The 17,789-nt window shown below is 46.8% G+C and overlaps 2 long non-coding RNA genes across 5 annotated transcripts in view; one reads left to right on the top strand and one right to left on the bottom strand.

Annotated features, from left to right (window-relative positions):
• The window catches only part of LOC149350420 (uncharacterized), a 168,038-nt gene that overhangs the window by 132,347 nt on the left and 17,902 nt on the right, over positions 1 to 17,789 (top strand). The window lies entirely within an intron of this gene.
• LOC149350422 (uncharacterized) lies at positions 10,831 to 17,025 on the bottom strand. 4 transcript variants are annotated; one of them, XR_016290362.1, is made up of 5 exons: positions 14,350 to 17,025; positions 14,116 to 14,189; positions 13,672 to 13,767; positions 13,258 to 13,409; positions 10,831 to 12,786 (listed from the first exon to the last, which is right to left on the bottom strand). It is a non-coding gene; the product is annotated as an uncharacterized LOC149350422 (long non-coding RNA). The 4 variants fall into 4 exon arrangements; XR_016290361.1 differs by having other exon boundaries at positions 10,831 to 13,409; XR_016290364.1 differs by lacking the exon at positions 13,672 to 13,767 and having other exon boundaries at positions 10,831 to 13,409.

Raw genomic sequence — 17,789 nt, 5'->3', positions numbered from 1 at the left:
ATCAGATTTATAACTTTGCTCAAAAGGCCCTCGCTGTCTTCATCTGATTCTTCAGGGAGGCCATGCAGGATGATGTTATTTCGCCGAGATCGGTTTTCTAGACCATCGTTCTTTATTTAGCCATGCCACGGTATCATTTAAAGAATCAATCTCAGAACGTAGGTTGTCGCACAGTTCGGCCGGTGCGAACTCAAGCGCAGCCACACGAGATTCAATACCTTCAGAACGATCATCTACAGATTTCTGAAATTTTTTTATGTCTGCAACATCACGCGCTAACAATTTCTGACCTTCTAGTAGTTCCGAGAACATTTGAGCAATTCTACCGCTCTCGGGAGTATCTGCTGCAAGAGTGCTTGTTTCGGAGCGCGTCCGAGTGCATAACGACAGACAACCCGGGCTCTGTTGAGCTTTGAACGATAGCGTATGTGCAGGAACTTTCTTGGGCGGGCTGGTGTTCAGTTCCTCGTCACCACTCAGAAGAAGCCGACTTAAGCAATACGTCAAGCGCGATGAACAAGAAACAGCAATATGTGGGCACAAAAACAACAGTAAAAACCGATCATCTGATTTAATACAGCGAGCACATTTGCGGTAACATACCTGCACAAAGAAGAATGGACAGGTAAGCATCCTGCCGGTACTGCTGCTCTCAAGCCCACTGAAGAAGAGCTCCGGGAACAGCGCTTTTCTCTCCTTAGTAGATGACGACTCAGAGCAGGCGCAATCATTGATTCGTTGATCCGATGAAGCATTGGAGTAGTCAGGTGTATGGTGGTCAGAAGCGCGCAGTGGGATGACAGGCGCACCGTCGAACAAGCCAAAGCTATCACACAAGGTGATAGGGTAGTCCAGGCACACAGTTCTGTCCATGCGATGCACGTGCCGACCATGTAGACTGTCGCCAGGTGGCCACAAAGGAACGTTGTAACGAGGCAGAGCAGCACAGCACGCAGCCGGTACAGCCAGGCAGCCGAGAAGATGCACAAAGAAGAACGGACAGGAAACCATCCTGCCGGCACTGCTGCTCCCAAGCCCACAAATCTCACCTGCTACCCACGAGGCTCTGTTGTTACGGGTGGAAGGCGTACCTACGGGTCTCGGGTGCCAGACTAACTATATACTCCTCTGTATACAGTGAACTGTGCGTCTTTATTCTGAAGTCTTTAAAATTTTCCCGTCTCAGCCGCTAGCTTGCGGTAAAACTGTACAGAGAGCTTGAGTATTGTGGTAAGTTTTGCCTCGTAGTAAGTCTTACAACGGTACTTGCCTTGTTCAGCCGCCCATTAATCGTCTGCACCGAGATTGAGGAACCGAAGGCCAGCGGTTGAGAAAGTAAAAAAAAAAAGTATTCGCAATAAAAAGGCGGCTATGGCGAGAGGTACGTACGTCGGACGGATTCGGTACGTTTCTTCTCCGAGATCGTCGGACGTATCCGACAAATGTTTCTCAAGACTGTGGCTAGAGGTTCGTCTAACGGACCTGGAACATTCTTTTCCCGCATTCGTCGGATGGATGATCTGGTCAGTATTGTTCAAATTTCCGGTCATTTGATTATCTCGCTCGGCGGTCTGCTCGGTTTGTTCTCGTTGCGCTCCTTGAATTCTATTACCACCTACGAGAATAGTTACACCCATGTTTCAAGAATGTTTACTAATGCTCGGAGTAGGTCGACTGGCGTTCGGTGTGCATACTTCCAGAGCGCCATGCTTGTTCTGCTACACGCATGACAAACACTACCTCCTCCGGTAGTGTCCTCCGGTTGCACGTTCAATCGACGCACGTCGTTTGGTTGCGGCCGGCGTGAGAACTACAAAATGACTCCTGGATTGCAAGCCAACTTATATGGGGCTCATGTGCTTTTCTGTCGTGTGCCGAAGCCCGCTTCGCAAACTTAAGGCTTGTTTCGTTGCGGCGAGCAGCTGTCCTCTAGTCGAAGTTGAGGGCACGCCCGTGCTCCAACTAGTGTGGCGATGGATGAACGGGCCGTTCGGCTCGCGCTAAACTCGAACCAGCGGGCGTTTTAAACTAGACGTGCATGAACTTCCGTGCGAAAGACCAAGCTGCGAGCTGCTCACTTTCCTCGTCTTCCTCTCAAAAATGTTGATGTTTGCCCGGAAGTGACTCTTACGTTTCCGGCTTTGCGGTTGCTCCTCCTCAGCGTCTCCGTGTATTGTGGTGGAGTATGTACTCAACTCTGCAGGCGCGTTGGCATGATCATCGCCGTTAGTAACCGTAGAACTAAAATAAATACAACATACTATTTCTTTTACCATGGTTGCGAGACGGAATTTTAAAAAATAATATTTTGGCAGTAAATGAGCTAGAATGATATTTACTGTGTATCACAACACGCTCTGCGGGTGAGATATGCGTGCTGTGCCTCCCTAGCAAGCATGCATCTGCGCTTCACAGGTCGATGCACAATTGCCGCCGGCACAAATGCTGACAATAACTTGCTTGAACAACGAGCGCATGCATTTATGATCGCGGATCCTTCGTGCATGTCAGATGGTTTCGCGACGAGCGGTCTAGATGTGATATTCGTCGTCGCCGCATCGATTGAGCGACAGCCGGAGATATAAGAATAGGCGAACTTCTCTTTTCAGCTCCTTGAAAATAGCGAATGTAGCATGCGCCTTGCAATGCAAACGCTTCGCAGAGATCGCGTAGCAAGCAGCACTTGTGCACTGACAAGCTGACAGCATGACGCGCATACGTTGGACATGACTTTACAGTGGCACCCGCCGTACCGTACCTTTAATGACAAGAGTCCCTCGGAGGTATCTTTAGACACTTAGTAAAAAGGCACAGTACTGTACATGCGGCCGCCTCGCACAACAACGCGGCGTATCGTCCGGAATGATCGAAGGATAATATCCGCGGGTCCGTGCACCACTCCCTGAGGGGTACCCCGTGTTCCCATCGTGTAAGGGCCGTATTCCTCGCCCTCAATCCGAAGAAAGGCCAGGTGATTAGTCAAGAAATCTCTTACATACGCGTAGGCCCTAGCCCCACAATCGGTAGAGCTCAAGTTGGCCAGGATGCTTCCGTGTTTAACATTGTCGAAAGCTCCTTTCAGATCAAGGGCGAGGATGGCTTTGTCATTGCGTTGCATAGTTGTGGGTCGTATTACATCCCTGTGCAGCTGGAGAAGGACGTCCTGTGCAGACATGTGGGGGCGAAACCCGAACATGGTGACTGCAAAGAAGCAGCGCTGGATTAGGGGGGGGGGGGGGGGGGGGGGGGGGGGGCTGCAGTCCAGGGCCCCCTTCGACAGCAGGAGAAGGGGCTCATTTATTCTAACCTGCTTAGTATATGGAACCGCGGGCAATGGAACTTTGAGCCACACGTATGAAGCGAGAAAACCAGAACGAGGAGGTGGGCCCCCACCTTATGTAACTTCATTTAGCCGAATCAGCTGAGGAGAGCTTGTCGAGCTGCAAAAACAGGAATCCTCCGCCACCCCAGCAGGGCCCCTTTCTTACGAAGCGATATATGCATTTGCTTACGGATTGCGGAAGGGTTTTTATGGTTTTCTGTCAATGCCGCTTGTACAGTGGTGAATGAAGGTGTAGTGTGTTTGAAAATCCTGGCGTCGGCATACCATCCACTTTTACAGGCGGGACTCCCGCCTCGCCGTCAAGCATTCCGCTGGAACAGCTTTCATAATCCGCTAAAAAACAATAATTAATTTTTAAAACCACAAATATATCCACTGATACGCCATGCAGTGCTAGATCTACTTGCTTTGCACCCTATGCATTGCTTACAAATGTAGGGAAATGCAACGCATTAGTGCCACAAGTATGATTAGAGCAGGGCAGGCAAAAACGAAACCAGAATATGCACCGGCGTTTGAAGTGGCGTCTACTTGTGCGAGTATCATATGCAGACTGTGGAGGAACAAAATTGGCTGTTGTTTAGCTCTGGCTAAACCCAGAGTGACACGAGAGCTCAGCCGAGCCGCCTACTTATACAGCTGCGACACCTCTCCCCCTCTCCACTCACCCCCACTCGACACGGTGCATGCGCACAGCTGTTGCAGCTCGGTTTCGCTGGCAGCAGCAGCTGCTCCGCACCGCTTGACCAACCCACGGGGCTCAAGGGGGGCCACGTTGAAGGCCCGAAGAGCTGTCGTAGTGTAGCTCTCGCTTCAATAAACGCGCGCAGTAGAATGCTTCTATCAGCTACAAGGGTGGATTGCTAGAGTTCGAATTTCGCAGATATAACATTTGGTTGTCAGAATTATTTAATACAACGCGAGGTTTTCTTCTTTCGCTTTACCAAATTGAAAAACAAATCAGGCTGTGTTAGCTTCTTGAATGTCCTGCAGTTTCACTTTGTGTTCTGGCGGCCGCTAGGAAAGTGAAACACTGGTTTATGGGTTTATGTTCATTAACAAATCAAGTCCGGCTATGCGGGTTGCCGTAGTGGAAGGCTCCCAATAATTTCGACCACCTCAGGTTCTTTAAAGTGCACTAATATCGCGTAGTGCACGGGCCTCTAGCATTCCAGCGAAATGCGACCGCCGGAGCCGGGGCAATTTATTTTGTTCGTTCTTTTTTCTTGGGACTGATTTTGTATAGCCAGGCGAAAAATTTTAATTTTTGAGGAAATAAAAGGCGCAGTAACTGCCTAGCTCACTTCTAGGTGGACACCTCAACCATGTCTTGAGGGGAGGGAGGAAGGTGCGAATGAAAGGAGAGAAAGAGGTGCCGTTGTGGAGTGCTCAGGAATAATTTCGACCGCCTGGGGATCTTTAACGTACTCTGAAATCGCGCAGCACACACGCGCCTTTTTGCATTTCGCCTCCACCAAACGTGGCCGCCAAGTGGCTGGGTTTGAACTCGGGCACTCAGCTCAGCGCCGAGCACGCTAACCACTGAACCATGACATATTCTGCTATTCAAATGTTCGAGGGTAGCAGTAAAAGTTCATCGTGTAATCGAAATAATTTTATGGTTTGCTTTATGCGGTGTAACGTCCCAAAGCAACTCAGGCTATGAGGGACGCCGTAGTGAAGGGCTGCGGAAATTTCGACCCCCTGGGGTTCTTCATCGTGCACTGACATCGCACAGTACACGGGCCTCTAGAATTTTGCCTTCATCGAAATTCGGCCACCACGGCCGGGATCGAACCCGTGTCTTTCGGGTCAGCAGCCGAGCGCCGTACCACTGAGCCACCGTGGCGGGGCGGATGGACACGTGTCGCACGTTCCAAGAGTCGCGTTGTGTTCTGTGCACTGTAAAACTAATGCTAATGCTTTACCATTGATCGCACTTCGTTCTTTTTAATTAGGTGCAGTTACAATGACGCATGGGATATATTCCAGTAGTGTAGCTGCGGGAAGGGGTGGCAGTAAAGGGGAAAGGAGAGGGGGCCTACATGCGCCCCTTACTCTTCAGGTATGGAGAGAGGCAATCCCGTACCATCGTCTCCATAAGCTTGCCCGCACATGAGGTCAGTGATATGGGCCTCAGGTTTTCCGTATTCACGGCCTTACCTGTTTTAGGGATAAACGTCACAAGTGACGTTTTCCACTCGGGAGGGAGTGGACGCCCGCCCCAGATCTGGTTGATGTATTCTATAATAAATGGAGCCTGGAGGTAGGCTGAGTCCGGTAGGTTCGCCAACAGGTTCACTGTTATGTGATCCCGTCCCGGAGCCGTACCCCGGCGCATTTTGCTAAGGCCGCCTTAAGGTCGTGCAACTCAAAAGGGACATCAAGTGTTTCATTAGGCCTACCAGAGTACATGTACTCAGGCCCAGGCGGGTCCTACGCATTGCTCAGTTCCGACTCGGACACACAGATCCGGGTTGTGACAAGAGCCCTAGAAGTCGCCGAACGCCACGGGCTCCACTTGATGGGGCTGTAACCCCACACCGTCAGTTACATTTGTCGACGGAAATAAAGTTTATCCTCCTCCTCCGTACGACAGAGATATCTATCGCACAGATCGAGTGTCCGCAAGTTGCGCCGTCGTACCTTGATACCCTTGCAGAGCCCGCCGGAGCTGCTTTTGCGTCTCCCCTCTCATTTGGGAGGGGTCGATTAGACTGCGAAAGAGACGCACGTCCCCTTCGAGCTCATCTGATGGGCTGCGGCGTGGCAGCGTGCTATCCAATTCAATTTGAATCTGAGAGTTCGGCAGCATACGCTGCAGCCTGCTCTGTGAGTTTGGCTATGCGGTCGCGTAATTTGCGATTAGTTTTCTGCTTTTTCCACCGCTTAGTTAAGCTCCGGCGCGCCTCCCACAAATGCAGGAGGTGGGTGTCCACTGCGGGGATTTCTTCGGTGGTTTGTAGTGTTGTGACGTGTAGTGTAGTGTTGTAGTGTTGTGACGTGGCGTGCATTTCGAAGGCTATTCCCGCGTGGGTCGTGGAAAGTTTGGGTACAGCTGACCTAGTTTGGGTGCGGCCCTTACACGGATATTTTTTTTTTTTTAAAGGGACACTGAGGAGAAATTGAAGTTGGCTTGTATCGACAGAATACCAGCTCCTGATTACAAAAACGCCACTCATACTGACAACAAAGCTCTTGTAACGTAGAAAAGAGCAAGAACCAAAATACAGGTATCGCCGCCACAGGCCAAACTCGCAAGTACAAGCGTGATGAGATCATAGAACAAAACAGTGTTGCTAGAACGAATGGTTCTAGCAACACCAGGAACCGAGAAACCATGCATCACTGAGGCGCAGCCAATGCATGCGCAAATCTCCTTGACGTCGCCAGATGGCGCCACGTGCCCGGCTGCTACGCGCGCTCCTGAAGCATCGGGACAAATCAGCGCCTGTTTTCCGGCGGTAGGCGGGCTCCCGGTATTCCGCTAGCGGTAACAAGGTACACGGTATGCTAAAGGTGTCTATTTGCGAGAACTTCGTTGACGACTTCGAGAACGAGATCCATCGTAACGCTGGCAAAACGCCAGTGCAAACGTAATCGAAGCGACTGTAGCGACGGCCGCAATAGCCGATAGATGCCTTCAACGTGCGGCCGGCGGTAGCTTTCTTTTCGGCTGCTGCTAGGCCGCACTGCTAGGCCGCACTGCTGGCAACCAGAAATCACGGAGTCTGCGTTACGTCATGCGCACGTCATGTTTCACGTCTCTTAGTCCTCTGTCGTCATAGACGAATCCCAAGTTTGAATCAGAGCGGCGGGAAAAACTTTTTCAACTTCGAATCCAAATTTCTTAGAAATAAATGCATCTTTCGCTGCCGGCCAAGTGGCAACAAAGCCATGACATGCCGAACTATCGGATTTTACTATAAAAAAAATATTAATAGTGCTCTCCTCAGTGTCCCTTTAAAGGGGTGGAGACACCAAATTTTGAAGCTATAAAAAGCCTGCTATGGGATTCCTATGTATGCAAGGGCACTCACAGACAGGTGTTGGACGCAACAAACGTCTAAAAAATATTTTAATTCGGTTCCAAAGATTACCTAAATGCTCACTCTCACCATCTAGACCCATCGCTAGCGCCATCAACCATGACGTCACAAGGGGTGTAGAAAAATTATAGTTTTAGTGACGTCATACCAAAATACAGTGACGTACGATGAGCGGGGCACAGCCGCGTGAGCGCAGTCGACGCACCAGCGAGCCGCGTTTGCTGCTAACCGCCACGCGTACGCGCTCGGTTTGCGGCGCGCCGTTGCGAACAGCGTCGCAACGTCCGATTGCAGCTCGTTGCCTGCGTCCGGCCTGCTAGATGTCAACGGTGGGCCGCTCGCGGCAACAACGACGGGAAGCGGCAGCGTCGTGATGACATAGGGCGCACTCCTTGGAGCCGGGCGGTCTGCGCCAGTCTTCGTGCCGAACGCCGGCATCTGAAGAACGCGATGGTATTGTTTGTTCACGTTCACAGCAAACCCTGGGATATATGAATATCAAAAATGCATCGTTTCTGACGATCGTTGGTTAATACCGAGTTCCTGGTAGAAGTGATGACTGCGATGCAAGCAAATTTCATCAGCCGGTTTTGTGCTGCTGCTACCTGGTGCGGTTCGCCTGCCGTCTGCTAGCTCTGTTGCTGAAGGCGTCGTGGAAATCGAACATATCTTTTATTATGGGACGAGTTCACAGTAAAGGGGTGCCGAGCGGAGCACGTTTCTGAGCGCTGGCCAGTCCCGAAGCGCCCTCAGCTGCGGAGTCGATATGCGAAAGCAGCTAGGCCTAGCGACGACTAGGGCAGTCTGGGACCAGCGCGCAGGTCGTCGGCCGGCGTTGCCGCAGGCAGTGTCGCTGCCGAAAGATCCACTTTTAGCACAGTCATGCTGTCGTATCTCGAATCTAGAAAGCATCCTTTCTGGTAGTATGGCTGTTTTGTATTTTCTTGTGCGGATGTGAAGTACGCCGAGTCTGCCGGCCGGTAGGTCAGCCTGGATACCGTCTGCCGACGTCATAAAAGCGAGCTCATGGGACAAGAAATGTGAAAAAAGTGTCATTTTTGAGAATCGCTGACCAATACTGAGCTGCTAGTAGAGGTAACAACTGTGATATGAGCAAATTTCTCACAACCGCGCCTAGCAGCTGCCGCTGGCGCGACGTTGGGGTCCGGCTCGCCTGGCGCCCGCTAGCTCCGCTGCCGAAGGCGTCGAGGAGATTGACCATACTATTATTTTATTGTGAGATGATTCTGTTAACACTACAGCTATTTGTGAAAAGTAGGCCTTTTATTATAGCGCAGGTGACTTCCGAAGCGCCGGCCGCTTGCTAAACAGGCTATAGGCCTAGCGACGACCACGGCAGCCAGGCAGCAGCAGAGCTCGTCGCCCGGAGCGCCCGCGAGCGGTGCCGTTGCCGAAAGCTCCCAAAATAAGCAGACATACTTTTTCGCTGCTCGAGTATAGCTGGCAGTTCTGATAACAAGGCGATCTTGTCTTTTCTTGTGATATTTGTACACCATCCCAAGCAGCGCTCAGGTACTGCTGCACAGCAGCGAAGTGTGACACCGGTTGTGGGCGCAGCTTCGGTAGAGCGGCGCAGCGATGCTTACTGGCATTTTGCAAAGTGTTTCGCATCCTCACGCGAACCCGCGAAGGCGATATTAGCGTGCGAACAAAAAAAAAGTCGATAGCCTCACTCATTGGAATCAGATCTATCAGAATCCGAGCTGCTGGGACTAGACGTGCAGTTTGTTTTCATGCGCTGGTCAGCACGTGTGTGGGAAAGCAGACGATGCAGCAGTAAGTGCGTCACAACTTTCGTGGGCCCACGTGACCAAGCGAAGCAGTTGATCTTCCCCCTCTGTGACGTCACTGTACAACTCGGCGTTCCGAAACCGAAACCGAAAATCGTTTACCTAAAAATGCTATAATAAATTATTCACTGTGGTGCGGTTTGTGTGGATATGGCTTGCAGACGTGCGGTTTCGGACTGGAAAAAGCATGTTGTGCGCTGCTTCAACCGGCAGACACTTCACAGCATCGGTATGCAACATGTTCCGAGTGCCATCAAGTGTAGGAACGGCAAAAACAGTGCGCCGTTGCGATCCGCTGGCAGACTACCTGCGACGGTCAACCCTAGGCTATGCTTCGAGCATTTTGTTGGCGGCAGAGTTTGAGAGCGTCGTGGAAGATGAGGAATTCGGTTGAGTTGGTTGTTTCTCTCCTTGAGGAGCACCAATTTCTCGCTCGGACAACTTCGGCTATGTGCCACAACCGTTCTCGCATGACGGCCGCAGCACCGCGCGGGATATGTTTGCAACTCCGTCAGTACAGCGTGACAACTGAAGATGTTAAAGGACAGGACGATTTATTCCTCAAGACTATTACGCGAGTAGCTCGAATCCATAGATAATACTTAAGGCGTATGTGGTCACTGCCGTCAGCTCTCGAAGCGGCAATACCGCGGCCACGTACGGCGGCGTCTCGTTGAGTTATAAATTGTTCTATGAGGCCATTTGCGCTAATTTCATGCTCAAACTGAAACACGTTTTCATCTGAACACCAGTCGACACGAGCACGGAGCAAGTGTGGAAAATTATGATTAAGCAAGCTGTTACACTTAAGTTCCCTGTTTGTGTGGACCCGCATGTTGCAGTAATGTTTCTTCGTTTCCTGTCTGCGGAGAGGAAGGCTGACAGACAAGGTGATCGGATTAGAAAGTGATAAGAATTATTAACCGCCTTTCTTTTCATACTATGAGTCACTAAGTTGGGAAAAGCCTCACTTCAGGATAACATGGTTAAAAAAAAATAGCAGCCAACATAGTCTAGCTGTTTTTCACCTTTCATTATACAGAACTTGGGGCAATTGACATCTGAAACAAATTTTTTAACTGTCACTGTGCAGCAAAGCATCATTTGCAAACTGTTTAGGTGCTATGTGAAGTAAATAAATGTCCACGTCTATAGCTTACATATGGGATGCACTGCATGCTTGCATGTAGTAATGTCCCAGACAACACACCTACATCCTAAGGACGTCCTTGGGAAGTCCGCGGCAGGACTTTACGCACATCCCGCGGATGTCCCGAAAAAATCCTGAAAACATCCGAAGTGAAACGCCGAAAGAAGTCCTTCGGATGTCTGACAAGTACATTTTTGGGACCTTCGCAGGACTGCAACAGGACGTTACTATTTTAATTTTTTCCTTGGCCAGGACCCAATATAACCTCGTGTCCTTTTCAAAAGTGTCGCTACTGGTCACGCATGACTGACCAAAATACCAAAAGCAGAAGCAGTGCCTCATAGCCGCAACAGAACCAGCTTCCGCTTCTGGCATTTCGGCCAACTGCCTATGGCCGAGAGCGATGCTATAGTAAAAACGACACAAAGTTAGAACACAGGCCTGGATTATGCTGCAGAGTGATTTAAAACACAAAGCTTTGGCTAAAATAGTTTTATTCAAATATATGGGGCATGCTGATGATCAGGCCGAATGCTGATTCACAGCTGAATTTTATTTTTTAATAACAGAACATGAAACAGAACTCACATAAAGGAAGCACTAACACAGCTTTAACAGCTCCTCTCAGCCATTTCTCGTTATTAAGAGCAAGTTCATGGATGGTGTGCACATAGACCTTGCTTCGCAATGTGTGTAATAGGCTTCATTAATTATGTTTAGCTTGTCAGGTTAGTATGAGCCAACATTATCACATTTTCAAACTTGAAGCAGTAGGATTCCGATACAATAGGTAGCCAAGCCAACCCCAGATGCAGAGTTGCAAAATAGAGAGATGCAAAATAACTATACGGCTAAAACAGCAGTCATATAAGTCATGTAAGGTCTAAACAGGCTTCGGGATGATTATCTTGGTCAGAACAAAAAATATTAATTGCACTGCAAAGGGCATGACATTAAAACAAACAGTAGCGGCATACTGTAAGGCATGAATATTATATGACTGTCTCATAAATAATGAACGCAACAAAACACAAATATGCCACTCAGTGCCTCATTGGTCAGATGGTGCTCGGCTGCTGACCCAAAAGACGCGGGTTTGATCCCAGCCATTGCAGTCCCATTTCGAAGGAGGTGAGAAGTTGAGAGGCCAGTGTACTGTGCGATGTCAGTGCATGCTAGAGGACTCCAGGTAGTCGAAATTATCTGGAGCCCTCCACTATGGCATACCTTATAGCCTGGGTCGCTTTGGGATGTAAAACGCCAAAAACCAAACTAAAAACACAAATGCAACTTTTTTTTACTGAAACAACAATACAAGCATACGCAGCAGAGGTGAAAAAATCTCTATCACACTGCACGTAGCATAGCTAAAATGAAGAAAATTATGTGACTGCAATAAGGCAACTATTGTCTTATTTAGAATAATCAATGTTCTTAAAACACAAATGACCCTTTCTTGCTATAACAGCAATACAACCCAACTACACAGATTACAAATTAAAATAATAACATAAGCACTATCTGTAAGGATCAAATTTCAGCAAGCATGCAACTAGAGATAAAAGCAGGCATATAGCTGTGCATAAGTAGTAGGTGGCCTTCACGGCAATTAGCATGGTCAGAAGATAAACATTTCAGTCAAGCTGCATGTGGAATGACAGGTTGTCTGACTGCTACAAGGTACAGGAACCGTACTTGTCTCATTCAAAACAATAAAGATTATTAAATCACAAATGAGCCTTTTTTTCGCTATAACAGCAATACATGCACACAGATCAAAGGTTGAAATATTGACACAAGCACAACCATTCAGAATCACATTTCAGCAAGCACAGGACTAGAAATAAAAAGCACGTTTAAGTGTGCATAAGGAGTAGATGGGCTTTAAGGCAACTAGCACGGCCAGAAGAAAAAAATCTAAAACACGCTGCATATAGTATGACATTAACATTAACAAGTTATAAGACTGCTACAAGCCACAGGAACTATGGTCGTCTCTTACATAGACAATAAAAGTCATTAAAATCCACATATCCTCTTTTTTTTTGCTGGAACAGCAATACAAACGCACTACGGGGGTGAAAATTAACTCTAGTAGTAGCAGTCAGGAACAAATGTACACAAGCGTAGTGGGACTAGAGACCATAACAGCAAGTATAGCTCGATACAAGCAAATTTCAAATGGGCAACAAAATCCCCAGCTTGGTCAGAGAAAAAGAAATTGTTCATGCGCAAAGCATCGCATTTCTAGACACTTAAGCATACTACAACTGCTAGGTATCAATAAAGTGACACGTTCAAGATATTGCTCGGCTTCTCATTCTAGGCAGTCTTCTTTTCGGTTCTGCTATAGTTTCACCGAAAAGAAGAGTCATGTATACATGTAAAGCAGAAATCCTGCCACCTGGGCCAATGCTGAAATAGGCTGCCTTGCTGGAAGGAAGACAAAAAAAACCCAATACATATAGACACTTCTTTCAGTTCACCTTTTTTTAATCACTGACTGCATTTGAAAAAAAAAAAAAACTTGCAGCACAATATACAAATGGCAGCACCTTCACATGGTGTTGGCACCAAATGGTACTTGCGGCAAGGAATTAATCCTTGCACAAGTAAATGTACATACTTCCAGGAGTAAAACCACCACAAACAGACGGCCAAGTAAAGAGAGGTGCGTGAAGACTTCCATGATTCTACATTCCATGATTCTACCTAACTACACAGGCTGATATGCAGAAGTTTTCACGGTATCTATTGAAATAATCTACTGAATTCTGTGCTCTCTCAAAATCAATCATCTCTCAGCACAGTGTCACAGGAAAAATATCAACAGTTTGGAATGAAAAATCCTCAACCCAAGATAAAAAATCAATAAAAAATGTAGCACACTACCAACACACTCACCATTGTTTTCTCAGGAGCACAGCTTTGTTCCCCAGTTTTCTTGCGCATTACCCGTTCAGTTGCATGCCGAAACCATGACATGGCTGCCTTTTCGATTTCTTTCAGCGTAGTTTGCTGTGCCTGAGTTGAGGTCTGCTGGTCGGTTAGGCAACCTATATACAAATGAGAGGGTATATGTTATGTATTTTTTATAGAAAAATATATCTCACCTCTAAAAATTTTTTTACCCAAACTTTACTGCATTTCTTTAATTTTGAACCAGCAGGCAAAGGGCATGGGCTTGAGTAACAAAGGATGGCATATTTCTACACATCTTATTACCAATTCCATTGCTCGACCATGCCTTCTGTGCAGGCAGTATGAAAACAGTCCCAAATGCACACTATGAAAGCTGTAATTCTAGCTTGTTCTAACCTGTGGTAACATTCATGGCACTGCAGCCATGAGCCAATGAACCAGATGACAACAAAAATCCATGTGGGTAGTTGTGAACTGCGTGAATGTGCAGATCTAAAAATAAACAATGAAAATTTGGCATTTTTTTTTCGAAGCAAATATCACTGGTCTTGACGCAATCCTACCAAGAGCTACAAATTCAATTATATGCACTTAATGTAGATATTGATTCTGTGATCTTATTTATATTCGAAGTCTTAAAGGGATACAGACACAGTGTTTTGAGGTGTTCATTTTTCTGCTTTTAATGAGACGTAAAAGCCTTTTAATCATGGAAATGAGCTTAAATATCTAGTCCACAGTGTGAACAGTTAAACTGTTTTATATGAGTACTTTTGGTCTCTGTCAGGTCAATGCCAGTGCTGGAGTCCATTATGGCATCATGTGATGGTTAGGACTTACCCCACGTGTTGCTAGTGGCTCTGCCAACCAGTCCATATATAGATGATAGATGTCAGCATTGGCTAACAGCTCCTCTGCAAATGATTTTTGGCATGTGGAATCAGCGAAATCAGAGAATTTGGAATAGTAAAACCCTTTGTGCCCACGACACAGATCGGATCACTTATTTGAGTTTAAAATTTTACACCTGTGCTCCTTTAAGATTTGAAATAGCTTCCTCCAAATAATACTTACTGCACATGATTTTGCATATATTCAGCTCACAGAGCCTGTTCTTCCCTTGGCACCATACCAGCTGTAGCTAGAAGCCAGTTCAGATGTTAGAATACTTCGCAGAATGTGAGATGTCTTTTCTCTTGCAGTGTCTCCATCTTGCACAGTCATGTGATTTCTCTAGATCAAAACAGAATTAGGTTCGAAATCAGACCAAGAAAATAAAATCAGGATTTCTAAAGTTAACAGTGGGAAACTCTATTGCTATAGTCAGTTTTAATCATATTGAAGGCAGCTGGCATGCTGTTGTCAGGTATCCCTAGGCAGTACAATTAAACATGCATATACCCTCCATTATGAGCCGTCCATATGACACAGGGGCAGATTTGGCCCTCGCCAGCAAAAAATTCATATGTAAAAACATGCATGACCTCATTTTTTGGATGCAAAAGGCCCAAACAACACATATAGTTCAAATGAAATTGCAATAGTTGTCTTCAATACTATATATATCGAGGTTACAAACCAATAAAAGAAAATCTATGCGCATGCAACAGTTATAAACAGAATACAAAATTAAAACAGCCCCGGCCCGGCTCAGTGGTTACTGCGCTCGGCTGCTGTCCCGAAAGGTGCGGGTTTGATCCACGCCGCGGCGGCCGAATTTCGTTGGAGGTGAAATTCTAGAGGCTCGTGTACTGTGCGATGTCAGTGCCCGTTAAAGAACCCCAGGTGGTAGAAATTTCCGGAGCCCTTCACTACGGTGTCCCTCTGAGCCCGAGTTGCTTTGGGACGTTCAACCCAAACAAATCAATAAACCAAATCAAAATTAGAACAGGAACTTTAGGCGCATATTCAGTCGAATGTTGAAGGCACGGAACATGCGACGAGCTAGGATCTAGTTGCTCTTGCGACTTTGCAGCAGCACACGGATCAGGAAGGGTCGTATGCAACACCATCGCCAGCAGCCGACGCTATTAGCATCACGACGTGCCTCTCGGCGTGTACGCCTGTAAGCAGTACTCCTCGGCACCGTAGCCATTATGCTGTCACCAGATTAATATACTGGCCCCCAGTAAGCTTCTGCTCATGTTGAGCCAGCATCAGTCACTGAACTTTAATACCGCCGCTAAAATTACTTCAAAAGCTAGAAATCACGCTACACGGCTCACACACCAGGCGAGGACTACCGACTGCCACTTATACTTTCACTTGCCGCATGTGCCATCCGTGTTTCCCGCTGCTGGAACCTTGCTGAACACGTAAAAAAAATTACACTCGTTACGCAACCAACATGCAGTAGGAGCGTCAATAATTACCTGAAATTTTGGTCCAAAAAACGGAAAACTGGCTAATACACGCCTCAAACCATTTTCCTCCATGCCTCAAACCTTCAGTAGTGCGATGACGATGGTGGTGTCATTGAGCTAATGAGCAAAGATCATTTTTAAGCAACATGCACCTAAGACAAAAATAAAACTGTGATCTTAAATAAACAAAACCCAAAAAATAAACAAACCCCAAAAATAAACAAACCCTAAAAAAGGATGTGTGTTATTAATTTTCATGATCACTGCTCTAAGAGCACGAAAAAGTTGCCAGTTGTTGTTGCTGTGGTGTCACTGTCATCGTCAGTGGCTGTTATGGTCGGAAGGCGGGAATACAATTTTGCGTCAAGGTGGTTATGTTGTGAGCTTGGAGGAGAAGAGTGTAAGCTCACCCTCGATAGCTATAACAAAACGGGAATTAGACTATTTGAGCCAGGTTCAGTTAGAGTAATTAGGTCGCCCTTCCCTAATTTCGAAGTTTTAAAGTTTAGGGTTTCTGTATTCAGCTAATGGCCCTTTTGGAATTGCTTATTTTCGTCCTGCTTTTAACGGTTTTTTGGCTCTTTCAAAAAATAAGTACTGGGTTGTGTATTACTTTGTGACATCTTGCGCTTATACATCGCATGGATTATTGTTTACTTGTTCTAAACAGCTGTATCAAGCCCGCTTGCCAAAGACGTCGGAAAAGGACAGTGGAGCGTGCCACTCGAGCGCTCATGAGAATTGTATGGCCATCTGCACGATTCAGACCCTCTGAATATAAACACTTCCTTATAACAACCGATCTGCGACTGTTTTCGGGATGATCCCACCGCGGCTTTTATACGGACGTCATGTCCGTATAACGTTCGAGCCGCGACTGTTCCCGGGATAATCCCAGTGCGGACTTCATACGGATGTCCCAGGGACGTCCTGTTAGGGATGTGGGACGTGCGTACATTTTTGGGACGTCCTACGGATCTTTGGTGTTGTCTGGGGTTGCACTTAATGACTGACTAATTGAGAGGGACATTGGTGATTTCAAGAAGTGCAAGATGCTACAAGGAAGGCAGAGGCTAGCTGGTCTAGTGGTCGTTGGGTCCATAACGACCAAGAGTAATAATCATGGTATAGAATTACTAGATTTAAAAAGCCAAGGAACACTTATTGTTCACAGACATTCCAGAATTTTTGGTATCACTAGTGTCTTAGGGATGGTTTATCAAAGTCATTTGACGTGCAAGCTGTGCCGCATTGTTAACGCCAAAGCTAAAACTGGATACGAATCCCTTTTGTTCAACATTGCACAAGACTTTGTAACAGGAACTTGCAGAAAATGCTGAAAACAGCTCGTATTAAGTTTCTGTGTGTGCTGTAAAAGCCGAAGCATATTTTTTTTGTGCGCGACCATACTAATTATTATAATTTACTATCTGTCACTCAGATCTCCTGTATTAAAGTCATTTATTACATGCTGTAGAAAATGTGTTGCAAAAGTTTTTGCAAGACAAAGATATGATGTTATTACCAACAGGACAAGAAGAGTTTCCCATTAATAGCTGAGAAACTTGCAGTTCAGCAGTAAAGCTGCCAATGTCAAGAGCTTGTTCTGCCCTTGGCTGCTGTTTGCTTACGGTTTTGTCTTTGTGCCTGACTTTGTTTACGCTGTGGTGCCTGTAGCGAAGCTCTGCAGCAGGCTTTGGTGCCTTGCTTTGGCTTTAGGTCTTCATTAGGAAAAACACAAGGCAAGCTTATCTTTTGCCTAGCTGCTAGTGTTGTTACCTACCTTACCTTGAACACGGTGCATACAGTGCTTAAGTTATGCATTTCCACATTTCTATACATAGCTAGGCATCAACAGCTGAGGTGCCAACCACTGGTGACATCTGTCTCTACACAGGTTGGTGGTTCTACTTCAACTAGGCTCAGAACACAAAGTACACGACAGCAAAATGACTACAGGCTCTCCTCTGCCTTGATGGGAAGAGACATTGATTTTACATCATATGAACCTAGTGAACGTTCAAGAGATGACATGAAACAAAGCACCTATTTTTGTACATTTTTTTTCATTTACATAATGCAGCAACCAGCATTGGGAAATCGAGTACAGAAATTCTTAACATTTAGAGCTGCAAGTTATATGTAAATCAC

The sequence above is a fragment of the Amblyomma mixtum genome, chromosome 3 (genome assembly GCF_055824585.1).
Source record: "Amblyomma mixtum isolate Tamu chromosome 3, ASM5582458v1, whole genome shotgun sequence".
Lineage (NCBI taxonomy): Eukaryota > Metazoa > Arthropoda > Arachnida > Ixodida > Ixodidae > Amblyomma > Amblyomma mixtum.
The sequence above is the reverse complement of the archived record's forward strand: the minus strand, read 5'-3'. Positions and strand labels throughout refer to the sequence as shown.